The sequence below is a fragment of the Arachis stenosperma genome, chromosome 9, assembly GCF_014773155.1.
Source record: "Arachis stenosperma cultivar V10309 chromosome 9, arast.V10309.gnm1.PFL2, whole genome shotgun sequence".
In the NCBI taxonomy this organism is placed as follows: domain Eukaryota; kingdom Viridiplantae; phylum Streptophyta; class Magnoliopsida; order Fabales; family Fabaceae; genus Arachis; species Arachis stenosperma.
The window spans coordinates 41250616-41270229 of record NC_080385.1 but is presented as its reverse complement, the minus strand read 5'-3'; the positions used below and the strand labels follow the sequence as shown (position 1 = coordinate 41270229).

The 19614-nt window shown below is 26.3% G+C and overlaps 1 pseudogene; it reads left to right on the top strand.

The window, feature by feature from the left end:
- The first annotated feature begins 8328 nt into the window (after nucleotides 1–8328).
- LOC130949444 (uncharacterized) lies at nucleotides 8329–9511 on the top strand (annotated as a pseudogene).
- Nucleotides 9512–19614: the final 10103 nt, after the last annotated feature.

Below are 19614 nucleotides of genomic sequence, written 5' to 3'. Positions count from 1 at the left end.
TACAGATAATTAGTATAATTAATTTGGTTTAATAAATTAAAAAATACTAACAAAACATTAAAAGAAATAAATTACAAAATACTACCAAATCAAATTGATATAAATTATAATAAATTATGTGATATTTAGATATCTAATTAAATCAATTAGTTGATATAGTTAATTTATCATAATAAATTGTATTTAATAAGTTTAAAGAAACAAATCGCTAAACAGTAAATACTCTCATAAGCATGTCACGTCAACTCTATCGTTAAATGTAGAAACCTAATTTTTATATAATAGAATAGATAATAAATACAATATATGAGAATATATGACATATTTTAATTATGAAATTGGTATTATATAATAGATTTTTTCTAAATCCTTATTGTTTGTTCGTTGCTAATTTTTACGTAATTACTTAATAATTTCCGCCTGTGAAACTACCAACTACCTAATATTATGATTTAATTAATAAGAATGATGATATTAATATTTTTCATAAGTCTTGTTATTATTTATAATTAGGAAATAGTCATAAATAAATTTATTTCTTTAACGAATGTTAATTTTATTGTCAAATTCTATATTACCTTTTAAAATTTTAGCGTAAATGAGTCTAATCTCTACATTTGAAATGAATTTATTCAAAAAAATTAATATGTAAATCATATTATTATTACAAAATTAGTTTTTTAACATAATTAGTGGTGCTTATTTGAACCATTAAATTTAGCGTCTAATGATATTAAAATCAATCTATTTTATTATCTTGTGCCTTTAAAGAATTTACACGACTAACATAAAAATATAACAATTGAAAAAAAAAATTATTACAATGGGTATATTCATTTTAACAAATATTTTTCTATGTAATACTATAAAAAAATACATTGGCCACTTTGAATTGCTACAGTCAACTTCCATCCACAGTAGTAGAATGTCTAAATTGAGATATATTCATCAAACAAACAATCAACAAAATACTCATCCATACTTTCTCATTTTGGGTATATTTATACATAAAAGAAATTATACATAAAGAAAAAAAAAGAAAAAAAAAGAGTTGAAAAAGCAAGAGCGATAAAAATCACGATTCTTATAATTTTGTGTGGTCATCTATATATAGTAGACTAGACAATTATGATTATCTAACAAAATTAATTGGTATTTATTGCACTTAACTTGAATAAGTAAGAAATTATCTTATTTTAATTTTGTCTTTATTCACATTATTTGAATTTAGCTCAATATATATGATTTGATTTGATTTGATTTAATTATTAGTTGAAAATATATTAGTTGTCTATTCAATTCATAGATTTATCATTTTAATGACTAATAAATTAATCAAATTAATTAATTAGTACACACAATAAATTTGGTTGAATAAATTAAAAAAATAAATTAAAAAATACTAACAGAATATTAAAATAAATAAATTAGAAAATACTACCAAATCAAATTGATATAAATTATAATAAATTATATGATATTTAATATCTAATCAAATCAATTAGTTGATATAGTTAGTTTATGGTAATAACTTGTATTTAATGAGTTAAAAGAAATAAATTGGGAAACACTCTTAGAAGCATACGACGTAAACTCCATCATTAAGTACAAAAACCCGATTTTTATATAATAGAATAGAATAGAATAAAAGAAATAAATTAAAAGACACTAATAAAATATTAAAATAAATAAATTAGAAAATACTACCAAATTAAATTGATATAAATTATAATAAATTATATGATATTTAAATATCCAATCAAATCAATTAGTTAATATAGTTAGTTTATGGTAATAACTTGTATTTAATGAGTTAAAAGAAATAAATCGAAAAATACTCTCAGAAGCATGCAACGTAAACTCCATCATTAAGTGCAAAAACCTGATTTTTATATAATAGAATAGATAAAATAAAAGAAATAAACTAAAAAATACTAACAGAATATTAAAATAAATAAATTAGAAAATATTACCAAATCAAATTGATATAAATTATAATAAATTATATGATATTTAAATATCTAATCAAATCAATTAGCTGATATAGTTAGTTTATGGTAATAACTTGTATTTAATGAGTTAAAAGAAATAAATCGAAAACACTCTCAGAACCATGCAACGTAAACTCCATCATTAAGTGCAAAAACTCGATTTTTATATAATAGAATAGATAGAATAAAAGAAATAAATTAAAAAATACTAATAGAATATTAAAATAAATAAATTAGGAAATACTACCAAATCAAATTGATATAAATTATAATAAACTACTATATGATATTTAAATATCTAATCAAATCAATTAGTTGATATAGTTAGTTTATTGTAATAACTTGTATTTGATGAGTTAAAAGAAATCAATCGGAAAACACTCTCAGAAGCATGTCACATTAGCTCTATCATTAAGTGCAAAAACCAAATTTTTATATAATAGAATAGAAAAAATAAATTAAAAAATGCTAACAGAATATTAAAATAAATAAATTAAGAAACTCTACCAAATTAAATTGATATAAATTATAATAAACTATATGATATTTAAATATCTAATCAAATCAGTTAGTTGATATAGTTAGTTTATCGTAATAACTTGTATTAAATGAGTTAAAAGAAATAAATCGAAAAATACTCTCAAAAGCATGCCACATTAGCTCCATTATTAAGTGTAAAAACTCGATTTTTATATAATAGAATAGAAGAAATAAATTAAAAAATACTAACAGAATATTAAAATAAATAAATTAGGAAATACTACCAAATCAAGTTTATATAAATTATAATAAATTATATGATATTTAAATATCTAATCAAATAAATTAGTTGATATAGTTAGTTTATCGTAATAATTTGTATTTAATGAGTTAAAAGAAATAAATTGAAAAACACTCTTAGAAGCATGCCACGTCAGCTCTATTATTAAGTGCAGAAATCCAATTTTTATATAATAGAATAGATTTGATGATTTAAAGATAGATTGTTTAGATATATAACAGTAAAGAGATGAAGCATTAATTATATTTTTTCACATATATATTTATATATGGTTTAATTACTTTGTTAGTCCTTATAGTTTTGTAAAAATTTTAATTAGGTTTTTATACTTTTTTTAATTGAGTCCTTGTACCAATTTTTTTAATTGGGTCCCTAAATTTTTTTTCTTTTATTTGGGTCTTTGCATCAATTTTTTTTAATTGGGTCCCTATACAATTAAACTAAATACTGCCAAGAGCGACTTAATTGAAAAAAAATTTGCTATAGGGAAATTAAAAGAAAAAAAAAAGTATAAAAACCTAATTAAAAATTTTGCAAAATTATAGGACCAACAGAGTAATTAAACCTTTATATATTTGCTTAAATATCACTGAAATTCTATTTTTCAGTAGAATATAGTGGTGAATACAGCTAGTTACTTATGAGTAGGCAAAGTTCAGAAAAAGAGAAGAGTATAGTGGCAAAAATCTCATTTTATTCTGCTATATGTGCATGCTATATATATAATTAGAATAACACTTATTACACCTTTACAAAAGATAATATATCAGCTAGATATTTAATAAAATCCTAACAAATATTTGTATCTTTATAGTAATACAAATGAGGAGCTCATTTGCTAACGTGGCGTTCATACGTTGAGTCTGTGAGTTTATTTGCTTACATGTCGTCACTATAAATTTTTAAATTTATATTTATAAATTATAAATTATTATTTGCTTAGGTTGTTATTTTCAAATTTTAAGTTTGGGTTGTTTTACTTAAGTTGTTATTTTTTAAATTTTAAATTATTTTATTTGTTTGGGTTATTTTACTTAGATTGTTATTTTTTAAATTTCAAATTATTTTATTTAAGTTGTTATTTTTTAAATTTTATTTAGATTTTACTTAGATTATTTTTTTTATATTTTAACACTATTTTTTAAAAATCTGTTAATTCTTTTTAGCATTATTTTTTAAAATTTTGTTGATTTTTTTTAAATTGCAGCTACATAAATTCTTTTAAAGAAATTTAGAATTTTAAAAAAATTTACGTTAATTATTCTTCAGTTGTTACATACTAATATTACTATAAATAAAGATTTACGTTAGTTTAGAATTTTTAAATTATTATTTGTTAAGGTTGTTATTTTTAAATTTTAAGTTTGGATTATTTTTCTTAGTTTGTTATTTTTTAAATTTTAAATTAAAGTCAACCCAAATTTAAAAAAATTTAGTTATGATGCAACTATAAAAGGATAAGTTATGAGAGATGTAAAGCACCACAATTTAAAGTACATCAATCTCTTTCTTTACACATATCCAAAATCTCCCTACTTATTCCAATGGCTGGTATTCATAAAATTGCTGGCATCAATCCTACAATCGACAATTTGTGTGTACATATACGAGGGATACAGTTATGGACACTATCAAGTTATGGAAATTCTCCATTGCCATACTCAATTGAGATGGTTTGACTCGATGAAGACGCGAGTTTTCTACTAATATCCTTTTATCCATGACTCCAAGGTTATTTATTTATTTTTTAAATTAAAGTCTATGTACATTGGATTAGATATTGAATAAGTCTATATTTAACTATTTTTTATGTTATTTTCTTTTTTAAGCAGGTATCGAATTAAGCTTGGTGTCATTGATGATTCTACTGTGCATGTTATGTAGTCTTTGACAAAGAGGCAAAATAAATTTTGGGAAAGAGCTGTATAGAGATACTTGATCCACTCCTATTGATAAGATCTAACCAATATTTAATTCTAAAAGCATTAGTGAAGATATTTTTATTGGTACTTTTTATATTATTTATTATTAATATATTATGTAATACCCTACAGAAATGAGATTTATCGGATACATCTACACTTTTACTCAACCTAATTGATAAGATCTTTCTCTTCATCGTTGAAGTTCAAATATCTAATAATCCACATTTTTCACCTTCTTATAAAGTTAAGAAGATGGCTGATAATGTGAATCTCATAAATAAATTCAAAGAGGCTCACCCTATTCAAATTGTGAGTATATATAAGTGTACTTTCTATTAAAAATCAATTTATTTTTTGCTTCCTTGGTCATTAGTAGTATCTAATTTATAAATAATAATTAATTATAATTTTAGGATATTGACTACATCGGTGGTTTGCTTCCAATTTCAAAGACATCCTCAATCATTGAGGAGAGAAAGTAGAATGTGCTAAGGTATTTGTTCAAAAAATATTTTTTTTTATTCTCTCAAAATTATATCTTAATTTTATTCAAAAAATATTAGTGAGATAAAATTAAATGTTAGAAAGAAGTCTTTAATTTAACATGATTTTTTGTACAGAATTTGTTGCTTGAATTCTTCAATGAAGTTGCGGCCAATGATGAAACCGAATTGTTGGAAAATGCTATTACACCAACTAAGTGACTATCCTCGGAGTCGGAAGATTCGAAGGTGAAAGGAGATACCTCAACTTGCAAGAAGATCAAGATTGAGAAAGAAACTTGAGAATTTGGATGCACATATTTTGGAATCTCTTTTAGAGACTATCTAATAGAATAATGCCAATCATATGTTTGTTTTGGTGGAAACATTGTCTTTTCTTGAGTTGTTATTTTTCTTTTGGTTCTTTTCGATTTGAAATTTAGAATTTTTTAAAATATAAATTGAAGTTATTTGGTTATTACTTGTGGTTTTATTTTTAATTTGATTCTCGCCATTGATATTATGATAATTTTTAATTTAATATTTAATGTCATAAAGTTATAAATTTTTTCTTTAAATTATTGTTGATACAATTAAGTTAGTTATTAATTTTTAATGTGTACTTATTTAAAAAAAATCTAATTATAATTTTTAATTAAAGTATTATGTTTAGAATTTTAAATTTAAATTCAAATATACTTTTTTTTTGAATTTTTACTTAAGCAATTGGGTTTGAGAATATTTTTTAAAAATTTATATAATTTATAAGCTACTATGCTAATTACAAATGATTATAATAAAGTAAATAGAATTATCACTCTTATTAAGATGTGAAGTTATTTATACTATTTAAAAAAAATGTAACAATGTTTAAATTTTAGAAAAAGTATAATAAAGTTAATATTGTTTATGATAAAACTAAAAAAAATTATTTTTAAATTAACAAATTTCTATATTTCTAATAGACAACGGATGTTTGATTAGAAAATTTTATTTAAAAATTTAAAATTTATACTAGCTAATTAGAAAATTCTATTTAAAAATTTTAAATTTGAATTTCTAATACTAATTTCTAATTAAGTAAGTTTTTAACCATTTCGATTTTTAAATTTAAATTCTTTTACTTGACACATTTATAAATTTTTATTATTATCTTTTAGATTGTCACCATACATGTACTCTTGTGTACTCCTATGTCTATGTTTTGATGGACATGTATACTAAAAACAAACGCGATCATATGTGTACTACTTTATTTTTTTTAATAATATAAAAAATTTGATAATAAAAATGTATTATGTATAATGTATATATATTTTTAATTGGTTAAAAAATTTATTTATTTGATATTTTTAGGTATATATTGAAAGATGCAAGAAGTCCAAAGAGAAACAAGATTATATTGAAGAGAAAATTGATATTAAAAGACAAAGAAAATATAAAGCGAAGCACAATTCAAGGTAGATTTCATATAAAAAAATAAATTAATTATTTTATTATTTTTGTTTTTAGGTTAGAATAATATATTTTTTTATTTGGTATTTTTAAATATATCAGTTCTATATATTTAGTTTTTATTGGGTATAAAAAATAATTAACATGTCATAAGTATTTTGGCCGAATGAAAGTCCATAAAATACAATATTTTCTATATATTATTTAGCTATTGACAAGTAATAAATTATTAATTTACATTGTCTTCATAATATGTTACTAAAATTGTTTATGAAAAAATTACAGGAAATTCGAGTGATAGTTCTAATGGTGTGCATTTTCAATCGGTATTGTCGAACATTACAAATAGCATTAATACATATTTATTTTTGGATGATTTTTTTGGAACTTGCTTATGTGAATGTACATGCACTTTATGTATTTTGATTTTTCTACTATTTATTCAATTATAAACTTTAACAGAAAATATGTTCAAAACTAATATCTCGAGTTATCTTATTAGGTAATAACCCAACACGATATCGATCAAGGTCTCCAACTACTAATCTACACCCTGTAGATGAAAAAGAACGATGTTCTAATATTAGTGATATTAGTAATTCGGGTATCACACGTGAAGCATATGATAGCACATGTCATCAGACAAGTTAGCAACATCTTCAATAAACATCAAGCCAACGTATGTTAATATACTTTTATTACTTAAAGACCAAACATTTAACTTTTCAATTGGTTTATTAAAAACAATCTTTGGTATATGCTAAATAATTATTATAGATTCATTGGAGTACACAAATAGAATTAGATTGCAAAGGGATGCAAGACTAAATAGGAAGATTATGCTACTTCAAAAGAGACATGGTAAGATAAGCATGATAGATTATAATTATCACAAAGCTAAAATTTTACTTTTTTTATCTTTAATACTACCTTCATAATATATATTCATAATTTAGCTGATTCAAACATTTAACATATATTCATTTTTCTTTTTTATAATATAAAGTACTTGATGTATTATCTCTAATGATTACAGGAGCAAGTACATCTAATTCAAATTTAGATACTAAAGAATTAGAAGATGTGTGCATAGGTGAAAAAGAAAGACACCTGATACAAAGAAAAACATTCTTGAAGGAATTGACTATAAATCTTTCAAAAATTTTTTGAAGAAGTTGAGGATATTACTGAAATACGACTATAGATGATTCTGTGCAAATTGAATACCCAGCCATATTCGATGTTGCTGAGAATACAGGTAATTTAAGAAGTAGCAATATCAGCACTTTATTATTTACTATTGTTATGCTTTTTATAAACAAAAAATTATCGTTTAGTGTTCAAATTTTAAAATTCAAACTAAGATATGGTTATATATTATAATTTTGTATTTGAACATTAATTTATTGTAATTCTTATTGTTTGATTAACGTGCATGTAAAACTTAAATCTTGAGGTTGGCACAATGAAATTGTATTATATGATCTCATCTTTTTAATCCATAAATTGCATTCTTCGTAATCTTTTATAAATATTATTTTTATACTTAACATGGTGAAAGAAAGGTATATTTTTATATAAAGTATTTGTTGCAGATATAACTGAAACAATTTATTTATCTTGGTGATTATTAGATGTGATAGATATTGGTGACCCAAAATTTTTTTGTCGACATTGCGACGCCATGATGTGGTATGAGAAGAGATAAGAGAAGTCCAAAACAGGATCCAATTTTAAGTTCTCAATATGTTGTATGCAAGGAAAGGTACAACTGTCGTTTTGAAGCACTTGATCAGACGCTTAGAGATCTTATGTCAGTTACCGATCAACATAAGACACATCAACCATTTGGTGGTAATGTTGTTGTTCTAGGAGGTGATTTCAGACAGATACTTCCGGTGATTCCGAAAGGAAGTAGACACGATATATTGGCATCCGCTATTAACTCATCCCATCTGTGGTCATTTTGTAAGGTTCTGAAATTGCATACGAATATGAGGCTTCTAATGTCTTCTTCGGATCAAGATGAAGGTGAAATGAAGAGATTTGCTAATTGGATACTTGATGTTGGAAATGGAAATATTGGCTCTATTGTTGTTGGTGATAAATCAGAAGTTGAAATTTCAGATGATCTATTGATTACAACTACTGATGATCCTCTCTCTCATTTGGTAGACTTTGCATATCCAAATTTATTGCAAAATATGTCAGATTACAGGTATTTTCAGAGTAGGGCAATTCTTGCACCCACGCTTGAGAGTATCGAGAAGGTAAACGATTTTGTCTTGACAATCTTTCCAGGGATGGAAAAGGAGTATTTGAGCTCTGACACAACATGTCAAGCTAATGAGAATGAAGATGTACAACAAGAGTGGTTCACACCAGAGTTCCTAAATGACATCAAATGTTCGGAACTACCCAATCACAAGTTGACTTTGAAGCCAAGAGTTGCTGTAATGCTACTGCGAAACATAGACAACTTCAGGTTTATGCAACGGGACAAGATTAATAGTTAACGAACTTGGCAACAACGTAATTGGAGCGACGGTAGTGACCGGTAGAAATATTGGAGATAAAATGTACATTCCAAGAATGAACTTGATCCCTTCAGATTCAGGATTGCCATTTAAGTTCCAACAGAGACAATTTTCATTAACAGTATGCTTTGCAATGACCATTAACATGAGTCAGGGTCAATCATTATCACATGTACGGCTTTATTTGCCAAAATCAGTGTTCACCTATGGACAACTTTATGTTGCTTTGTCAAGAGTTAAGAGTCGTAGTGGCATCAGGGTTTTAATTCTAGACGAAGACAGCAATTCAAAGTCATCAACAACAAATGTCATGTTCAAAGAGGTTTTTAATAATATTTAGGTAAGAATAATATTATTTTCATTTTAATAGCATGTTATGATTTACATTTTTGTACAAATATTTACTATAGATATAACTAATTTTTCTATAACTCTTTTTTCAAATGTGAAATGAAATGTGTAACAAGGAGCACAACATTCTATGTAAGATACTAGGTTGTCGATAAATTTTTATTAGCTTTTTGATATAAAATTTAGGGTAAAATTAACATGCTATTATTACAGTTATATATGTTCTTATTTTTTTATGTCTCCCTTCTTATGGTTCAAGAATATTATAAACTTCAAACTCTTCTATTTATATTTTACTTTGAATAAAGATAAAACAACATATTTAACACATTTATTATATAACGACGATGATAGTGTTATACTAAATTTAAAAAATATATGGTTATAAAATATTATTTTTAATTTAACTTATCAAATTTAAATATAAGCCCGTGCATCGCACGGGTTTAACACTAGTATTTATACACTTCAGCTCGTCATCATTTTACCACGATATTTTCTCACACTAGAATGTTCCTCAATCACACCCCCTCAAGTTTGGGAGCATGAAAATTAATCATTCCTATTTTGAAAGTGCAAGAAGAAAAAAGAGTAGGAGTTAGAGATTTTGTAAAAATATCGATTACTTGATTGGTCGAAAAAATTGGAAGAAGTTTTAATACTCCTTATTATTGGACTTTATCACACATAGTATGACAATCAATTTTGATGTTCTTCGTTCGTTCATGAAAGACCGGGTTTGTGGCAATATGCAAGGCTAATTGATTATCATAGTAGAATGTAATTAAACATTGGAGCGATAGCTTGAAGTCTTGCAACAGATAGGAGAGCCAAACTCTTTCACAAGTAGCAAGTGTCATTGATCTATATTCAGTTTTCTCGTGCGACTGTGTGTTGGTTTTTACTACGTTAGCATATCAATGACTTGCCAAGAAAGAAACAAAAACCTAAGACAAAATGGCAAGTGTCAGGACATCATCCCCAGTCAGAATCAGAGAAAGCAGTAAATGTGAGATCATTTAAAGTAGAAAGCAACACGCTTTTTGCTAGAACTTCTTTAAGATATCAAAGGATATGGAGGGAAGCTTGAAAATGCTTGGTGGAAGGATAGTCTAAATTGACTTAGCTTACTCGCCGCAACGCATATATCTGAACGGGTATTAGTTAGACAGACTAAACGACCTATCAATCTTCTGTAAAGTCTCACATCATCAAGAGGGATCCTTGATTCCTGGAAAGTTGCATTGTATAGTCAATTGGTGTAGCTATTAGCTTTGCATTGATTAACTCGAATTCATCAAGAAGATCCAAAGCATATTTTTTTTGGGTACATAGATATGCCTTGCTTACTTCTAGTAATTTCAAGGATAAGAAAGAATTTTAAATCACCAATGTCTTTAATTTTAAACCTATTATCAAGCAATCTTTTAATTCTTACAATTTTAGTCTAATCATTGTCACTCAACACAAGATCATCAACATAAACTAAAATGCATGTAAAACCTACATCAGATTGTTTAGTAAATAAGCAACTGATTTGGATTGAGTGTAACCAATTTGTATGAGAACACAGCATAGTTTTTGGTACCATTTCTTGCTGGCTTGTTTCAAGCCATATAAAGATCTTTTCAACTTTCAAACCAAATCATTTGAAGTTTGTAATCCAAAAGGAGGCTTCATATAAACTTTCTTAAATAAATCACCATGCAAGAAAGCTAAATTTATGTCTAATTGGTACACATATCAATTTTTCATTGCTGCAATGGCTAATAGCTTCCTCAGTATAATGAGTTTTATCATTGAACTAAAAGTATCAAAGTAGTCAAAATTAATTATTTAGGTAAAACTTCTTGCAACCAACCTTGCTTTGTATCTTTTGACTTAACCATTTAGTTAGAATTTTGTTCTGAGTACCCATTGATAGTTGATAGTCTTCTTCCCAATAGGTAGAGGAGTCAATCTCCATGTCTTATTTTTCTCTAAAGCTTTCAATTATTCTCTAATAACATTTTTCCATCAGTCATGAAGAATAGTTTCTTCATAATTTCTTGATTCTATGGCAAAGGAGATAACAATTGAAAATACCTTATGTCATGCTAATAGTATGTCATAGGACACATACTTGGATATTGGGTGCTTGATGTAGGAAGATGATGAAGCTTAATGAGTAGAAATTGTGAGCTGCATACAATGATACTCTTTTAAATAAGTTGGTTGTTTTCTTTTTAAATAATTTCTTTGTATGTGCTTGTAAAGTAAAAGCAAAAGCCAAGCATGCAAAGTCTTTTAAATAACTTAAATTTGGAATTGAATTGTTGAGAATTTGATACGGATTAAAATTATTAATTGTGACAAGAGGTACTCTATTAATAGTATAAATAGCTTGTGCCATTGCATAGTATCAAAAGTAGTTTGGTATGTTAGCAGTGAAGAGAAGTGCTCTTGCCAGATAGCTTAATATTTTCTTTCTACCCTACTATTTTGCTGTGCTGATCATTTAGGACAACTTGTTTAATGCAAAATTAATTTTTTTGGTAGAAAGATTTCATCAAGAATTTTGGTCCATTGTTAGATCTTACAACTTTAACTATGACCCCTTTGTGTATGTATTATTTGAACAAAATTTTTAAACAAATTATTGATTTTAAATTTATTTTTCATGAAAAATAATCAAATGAATATACTTTTATCTTCAGTAGTGGTGAGAAAATATTTATCGACGGAAGTAGATAGACTAGAAATGGGACCCCAAATATTAACATGGATCAAATAAAACAAAGATTTAGATTTACTAAAAGTGATTGAAAAAGGTAATCTTTCTTGTTTAGCCAAATGACATGAATCACATGGTATATCATTCTTAGGATATGTAATGAATGGATGAGTTTTTTGTAATTGTTAAAATCTATAAAATGAAAAATATATCCTAATTTAGGATGCCAAAGAACACTTTGTGAAGTATATATATGATTTTTCTGATTTTTCTTTTGCAGATGCAGTTATGGTAGCACCCACTATTGCTTGGGATTTCATTGTATATAATTCCCTTTCTAATTAGCAACTCCAATCATCTTTGAGATAAGCCACATCTATAGCTCACAGTCATGAGCATTGAACATAAATCAGTAAGATAGTACATTAGTTTCTTTTGAAACTGAAATTAGATTGCATTTAACGTAGATACATATAGAACTTCAGTCAAGTAAAAAATTTCTGAAAAAAAAACTATTCTACATATGATTGTAACAATTTCGAAACCATTTGACATAAGACTGGATTGATATATTTAATTGACTAAAAATGTTTGAGAGTAAAAGAAATATGAGAAGTGGCTCCTGTGTCTAAAATCCGATCATGTGAACTTAAAACATGAGTGGAAAAAAAGGATATGATATATATCTATTGATGGTGCATGAATTGTTGTCAAATTTTCATTATTAGAAAATTCTTGATGTTATTAAAAAAGTGCTATTAGTGCTTTCTTTTGCTTAAGTGAAAACAAGCTATCTAAATTGATATTCTCATCCTTTTTAGGAGGAGTGATGCTGACTTCTTCATTCTCTATAGCATTGATAATATTAATAGAAGTCATAATGTGATTCACTGCCTTAACTTGATTTTGTTGCATGTGTGGTGCAAAGTCATGTGTATGGTATCAAGTGTCTACCAAATGATGTCCTGTTTTGTCATAGTATGAACATAGTCAGAATGCACCTCTTTCGTTACCTCTTCCACGCACACTATGCTTCCTTCCTCGACCAGTTACCTCTTGCACGCACACTATGCTTCCTTCCTCGACCATGAATATTAGAGGGTGTGGCTCAAAATTCATAATTTCATTGACCATTTGGTTTTATCTCAAAAATATTAATGGCAGCAGAATTTACTAATGCCTTAGAATTAGGCTCAATATTGTGCACTTGTTGTCTTTCTTGTTGGAGAAGAAGAGAAAAAGCTATTGTAACATTTGGAAGACTTCACGAGTATTATTTGAGAGTGTACATTTACATATTAGTCATTATGACCTCTGAGAAATCGAATCACATATGACTGATGCCTATACTGGTGCATTATATCCAAACCACAACTACAAGTGCTTTCACAAAGACAAGTGTGTATAGGTCGAAATTCATCTAATTCTTCCCAAATAGCTTTCAATTTTTTATAATAAGAGGTGGTGGACAACTCATCTTACTTTGTGGTGAACAAATCTTCTTCCAGCTCAGCAATTTAAAATAAATCTTTCTCATAGAACCTGTGCTTTAGGTCCTTCCAAAGCTCATATGCCACACCAAAGAACGCTTTGCAGAATTTCAAAATTTAGTGAGCCATGCAACCATGACAAGACAAAGAAATTGGACCGATCCCATGCTTCATAAGTGTCATCATCCTTATTGAGTTTTAAGAGAGTGCCACCTACAAATTTAATTTTATTCTTTGATTTCAGGAAAATCCAAATGGATTTGAACCAACTGTGATAATTTAGGGTTGTTAATGAAGTAGTTGCGACTTGTGAATGAGTTTTGGAGTTTTACTAGGATGTAGGTAAAAGCAGCTCGATGGATCTTGTGAGCTTGGTTTTGTAGTGGTTGCTTGGAGAATTGAGCCATCATCTTAACAAATTTTTGAAAATCAGCAGCGGTGAAAATTTGATGTTCTGGATTCATCACTCCTTCCTTCTCAGTCGTCGTAGATGAATGAATTGACAAGCTCTTATCTCACGAACTTTACGCAGAAGTATGCCTCATACGTGGTGAATAATTCACTTTTTTTGCTACCTTCCACGCTGACCACATTATGAAAAAATTCTGTTCTTTAGCAAAATATAATGGTGAGTAAAGTAAACTACGTATAAATAGGCAAAGTTCAGAAAAAAGAGAGGAATATAGTGGTGAAAATTTCACTTTATTCTATTATATGTGCATAATATATATACGCTTACAGTAACATTATTAGTTATTACACCTTTACGGCTAAAAAATTTTGATATGGTAATAGAATGAGTATTATACTTTAACGTGATGATTTTTGGTGTTTTTCAAAATTATGGGAGAATACAAATCGGACCCACCGATTTGTGTTGAAAAAATTTTAAAAATTTGGAGTACACAAATCAGACGGTTCGAGTACAGAAATCGGACGGTCCGATTTGTATACCTAAAAATTGGACAATCCGATTTCTGTACCTCTTAAAAATCGAACGGTCCGATTTATACTCCGTACATTAAATCATCCCACATTTTAAAAAAAATATCACAATAGATCACAATTTAAAAAAATATCATTGTTAATCCAATATTAAAAATAAAAAAATGCACCTTTACGAAAGAAATATACTAGCTATATATTCTAATAAAATCCTAACAAATTTTTTTACACCTCAGCTCATCATTATTTTATCATGATATTTTTCATACTAGAATATTCCTCAGTCACAAACACAATAATCATATTTAACCTACATTTAAATATAATTTTTAGTACTAAAATAATATAACTATTTGACCCCATAGTTTCATACATTAAATATTGTTTATAGATAAATTTTCTAGATTAAATTATTTTACCTGATTGTTGTGATGCTTCTGCTATTTCTTTTACTTTTTGCGTTGATATTTTTTAAAAGTTTGATTTTGATATAAATTTGTAGTGTCAATTTTTACATTATTTTTTAGAGGAGTGCTATATATACAAGTTATTTTTGTTTATAAGTCTTACAAGTTGGGCCTAACACGCGCGTTACTGAATCATCTTCGCGTGTTTCATCTTCGTTTCCTTTTTTACGAAAAAGAAGAAGAAGAGACACAGAAAAAGAAGAAGAAGAAGAGGAAGAGGAAGCGTGGAGAAAGAAGAAGAAGAAGAAAAAGAGGCACACAAAAAAAACGTGAAAAACGGCGTGAATATAAATGAATTGTATGATTTGTATGGAAAAGCGTTCTTTCTTTGCCTTCGATCTCCTTATATTTTTTTCGATTTTCATGATTTCTGAAATCAAGTTTTGAAATTGTTTTGAAGATGATGGAACTTTAGAAATACACTCGAACGATTACAAAAATACAACCAAAAGATTACAGAAATACATCCAAAGGATTACAGAAATACACCCAAACAGTTACAGAAATAAACCAAACGATTACAGAAATACACCGAAAGGATTTAAGAAATACACCAAAAAAATTTAAGAAATACACCCAATATAGGGGGAGACAGTATATTTCTTTTTGAAATCTTTTAATATTTTGCTGGTTAATGATGAGGCACATGACATAGACAATCTAGAAAAAAAATCTAGAAGAACAGTAAAACAGTACCTTGAATAATATTTCTTCGTTTTTTCTGGTGATTTTGATGAAGAAAAAAGAGAAAACGAAAAGAGGAGAAAAATTTTCAATAAAAAAAAGAGGGAGGAAGAGGTGGTGTTGATGACGATGATAACGAGAGAAGAAAATTTCGAAGAAGCACGGAGAAAGAAGAAGAAGAAAAAGAGGCACAAAAAAAACGTAAAACGGCATGAATATAAATAATTTATATGATTTGTATTGAAAATCACTTGTATGTGGAGAATTATTCTATTTTTTAATTAGAATTAACTATACATCATACAAACTTTTAATATCTCATAATTTTTTATCATTTCTTAATCGCGTATTACCTATAAATAATACTAAATATATTCGTATGTACATGGATGCTTTCTGTATATTGCACGTGATTTAAATTTGTATTATTCTAAATATTGGATCGCTCTAGTCGGCTCAGTAGAAAAAAAAAAAGAAGTAAAACGGTCGTTTTTACCATTCAATTAAGAGAAATAATTGCTAATTTCATGTAAAATTTGTTTTAAAAACTCGTTAGTTGAAACTCAAAATATTCTTGGATTTTTTTTTAACAAAACAGACTTATACACTAAAACAATATAATTTCATATCCTAAAAGTAAATAACAAAATGGACAAACCAACTTTAATTAGCACGAAGGTCTTAGATTTAATGGTAAAAATCTTTGCTTTATAACATAAATCTTTACTTTATAATAAATAAATCCGATTTGAGACTTGGCTAAAGCAAGTAATGTTGCTGATCACAACTCCAACCACAAGTTATTTTTCACTTTCTTTTTGATAGGGTGAAAAAAGGTTAAGCTGACTTGAGTTTCGACTTAAATGAGTTTGATCTATGTTGCAAATAAATATTTTAAATCTAGACCTGTTATTTTTTATAGACTTTTTTAATGCTCGAATTTGACCTATTTAAAAGCTTGACAAGTTCATGAGTCTATTTAAAAAGTCTATTTCATTAATTATAAATCAAAATAATAAATTTAAAAAAATCTAAATTGACATTAAATGCAGTTTAGAATTTATAATTTATAATTTATAAAATATATTTTATTTATATATTAATCGCTAGTGACATATCATGATCATACTTATCGTCCATAATTATAAACAGTTTCTTTTAAAAAAAAGTTACAAAAGTTAACTAATTCTAACTATTGATTCTTTTTTATTTTGTTTTATATGAGCAAATAGTTGAAAGCCTAAACAAAGAATAATTTATTTTTATAAAAAAATATTTTGACGAGCCAGTTCAATGAATTTTTTAGGCTTTTTTTTAAGCCTATGACCTAGCTTTTTTAATTAATAAGCTTTTCAAAAAGTTCAAATCAGGCTATTTAATAATGAGTTGAGACGAGTTTAAAATGAGTCTAGCCACAAGTCTCCATCAAGTAGTTCGGCCTAATTTTACCCCTACTTATATAGTTCGAAAGATCAATTAGTTTGATTGAGTTAACTGAAAATCGATCCTCTAATCAATCTAACACTTATGAAAATAAATTTATATTGAATCGATCAAGAAATTGCTAGAATTAGTGGAAAGTTGGCAAACCGATTGAACTAGCAGAGATTCAGCTCAAATGGTTTGTAATTTTTTTTTTTAATTTTTTTCTTACATTTTTTTAATAAAAGCTTAAATGACATTGTTTATAACCTGCCATCAAAAGGCCATCATTTGGCTGATTAGCCCGCCCTACCCTATTTATTGAGGTGGTCCCAAATTTTTATCCCATCCTGCCTAATGGTGGATTAGCGGGTCGCCAATTTTCTCTTTTTTTTAAAAAAAATTATTAAATTCATTAAATATTAAAATATATATAATTTCACAAATATTTTAATAAATTTATAATTTTTAAAGACGAAAAAATTATAATTTCTAAATTCATAAACACTAAAGTCTTTATAATTTTAAATATCTAATAAACATAATCATTAACCAAGTAATTTAAATCAAAATAATAAAAGTAACATTGTTCAAAGCAAAATAAACATTATCCGAATATATAGTTAAACATTGTACAAGTTTCTAATCAATTAAACATAATCCAAATTATAACTTAAATAAAATGAACAAACATTCCAAATACAAGCACAAAAGTAATATTCTAAATTCAATTATCATTTTAAAAGCCAAAAGCCTGCTAAGCAAGCTCGTCCCGCCAATATTTGTGGATTAGGCAGATTTCTTTTTTTTTTCCACGGTATCTCTCAGTCCGGCAAGCTAAGGACTAATCCACCGCGGTGAGCTCTATTTAAAATTTTGCTGCTGGCTAATAGATTGCTTCATACACAAGGCGAAATTCGAACCCTCGATACTTGCTTAAACGGACTAGTTAACTAACCACTAGACCAACCCAACTTGATTATAACGGTTTCAAATTTCTAATTTTTTTGTCATGCAAATTTCTCGTTCGATCTATCTTATTTGATGAGTTATGCGAATTCACCCAACAAATTTCGACCCATTTGTTCATAGTTATTAAAACCAAACTGGTAATTAATACAGTCAAGTTATTGGGTCACTGGTCAGTTATTCAACCGGTGGATCACTGATCAAATCGTTTGACTTGACAATAATTAAATAAATATATAAAATTATAATACACTAAAAAATATTTTAAATAACTTAAATTTAATTAAATTATATATAAATTTTAATTTAACCAATAATTTTAATATGAAGAGAAAAATCTAATAAAAAAATATTAAATTAATACTATTATTACAACTGTATCAACAAAGAAAAAATAAATTTAAAAAAGACTTAAAGAAAGTAAAGTAAATGATAAAATTATTGTGATAATCAAAACAAAAATAAGTAAAATAAAATAAATTAAAAGTAAGATGAAGTACAAATACCAGCAATACTGAATTTTAAAGAAAAAACATTTGGTGAATGGAAATTAGCACTTAATTATTATATAAATATATAATACTAGTGTTAAATTCGTGCGATACACGGGCTTATATTTAAATTTAACATGTTAAATTAAAAATAATATTTTATAATTATAAATTTTTTGAGTTCAGTATAACACGATCATTATCATTATATAATAAACGTGCTGAATATACTGTTTTATCTTTATTCAAAGTAAAAAGGAGTAAAGTATTGTTTTTGTCCCCAACGTTTGGGGTAAATCTCAAAATTGTCCCTAACGTTTCAATCGTCCTATTTACGTCCCTAACGTTTTTAAATTGACTCAATGTTGTCCTGCCGTTAGGGATCCGTTAATAAAATTAACGGCGGGACAAAATTGAGACGATTTTTAAACGTTAGGGACGTAAATAGGACTAAAACGTTGAGGACAAAAACGATACATAGAAATAAATTTTAATTTTATTTTTCAATAATATCAATTTTTTACTGTACATAGTATTAATTATTTTTAATCATATTTACACTTAATCACCTTATTTTCATTCTAAATAAATTAATTTTTTTTATAATTTTACGCTTAAAGTAATATAATTTTTTTATAAATAAATAAAGTTTATACTTTCATTCTAAATAAATAATGTAATTTTACTTTCATTACTTAATCACATTACTTATATTTTTTTATAGTTTTACACTTTCATTCTAATCACATTACATTATTTATTTAGAATAAAAGTGTAAAATTTATTTATTTATAAAAAAATACATTACTTTAAGTGTAAAATTAAAAAAATAAATTTATTTAGAATAAAAATAAGGTGATTAAGTGTAAATATGATTAAAAATAATTGAATACTATGTACAGTAAAAATTG